At 46.6% G+C, this 1,097-nt stretch overlaps 1 protein-coding gene across 2 annotated transcripts in view; it reads left to right on the forward strand.

The window, feature by feature from the left end:
• Positions 1–1,097, forward strand: part of myb (v-myb avian myeloblastosis viral oncogene homolog) — an 8,146-nt gene that overhangs the window by 350 nt on the left and 6,699 nt on the right. The gene's annotated exons all lie outside the window — the stretch shown is intronic.

Raw genomic sequence — 1,097 nt, forward strand, 5'->3', positions numbered from 1 at the left:
TGTGTGTGGTCAGCCTGTACTATGCGCGAGCCCTTTACTTTTCTCCAGTTGGAGCTGTGGAGCGCTCGCGCCAATGACAGGTGGCTGGTCATCGCTCGGCTTTGACAGTGCTGTGCCGTGCACGCTTCGGCGTGTCTTAACTGTTAAGTAAAAACAGGCTGCAAAGCAGTTCATCTGCCACCGATTTCGGCTCTTTTCGATGAAAACTTGCACACGCTACACACACGACTGCTTTCCAGCATCTCCGACCGAGCGCGAGGAGCGATGGATATTATTTTGGAAACCTGCGCTCTAACATTGTACTCCACGCGTACTTCTTCCGCAGAGACCCAATGCTATTTTTCTGCCTTAAATTACACACATTAGGTCTTGTGCGCGAATCTCATGTTCGAGATGTCAGGGATCCTTTTTGAGGAGCTTCTTTGCACATACACACAAAAAAGCCACCGTTTACCTCCGTTTACAGACGTGTTTTTATCTCGTTTTATTCTCATCGTAATTAGAAGAAACTGCACCCGGAGTTAATTTGATTGGTTTAAAAGTAATTATCACTTCTTTTCACGAAGAGCCGATCCAGCTGATTAATCGTTCTTCTTGAGAGCGCTGTAATCATCTTCTATTGTTTGCTTGTTTTTTTGTTTGTTTCACGCTAATTATCTCATTTGCGCTGAAACGCAGAGAGAAGTTGTTTATTTGCTCGCCTCTGCGAGTAGTAGTCACGCATTTGAGCAAAAGGAAAATAAGGAAGATTATGGCGTGTAAATATCCTTCTGTACGCATGCACACACACAAACACACACACGCACGTACACACATAGTGGGGTTCCTCTTCACCTGTTGTACTGTATGACAGCACAACTATCTACCTGTCCCGCATTCTGATTAGTTGACCACATGGTGTGTGTGTGTGTGTATGCGCGCGCGCGCGCGCGAATGTGAACTCTGTGTGCACGTGTGCGTGTGTTTCCGTGTGTGCATGGCTGTGCTGTACAATGCCCTGTGCAAGTTTGAACACGCCAGGGTCACAAAATTATGATCGCATGTGCCAATCCAGGTATCTGTGGAAACTAAAAACACTGGAACCTGTTCGTCCTCCC

The sequence above is a fragment of the Haplochromis burtoni genome, unplaced genomic scaffold (assembly GCF_018398535.1).
Source record: "Haplochromis burtoni strain Fernald_Lab_line unplaced genomic scaffold, NCSU_Asbu1 Contig_8, whole genome shotgun sequence".
Classification (NCBI taxonomy): domain Eukaryota; kingdom Metazoa; phylum Chordata; class Actinopteri; order Cichliformes; family Cichlidae; genus Haplochromis; species Haplochromis burtoni.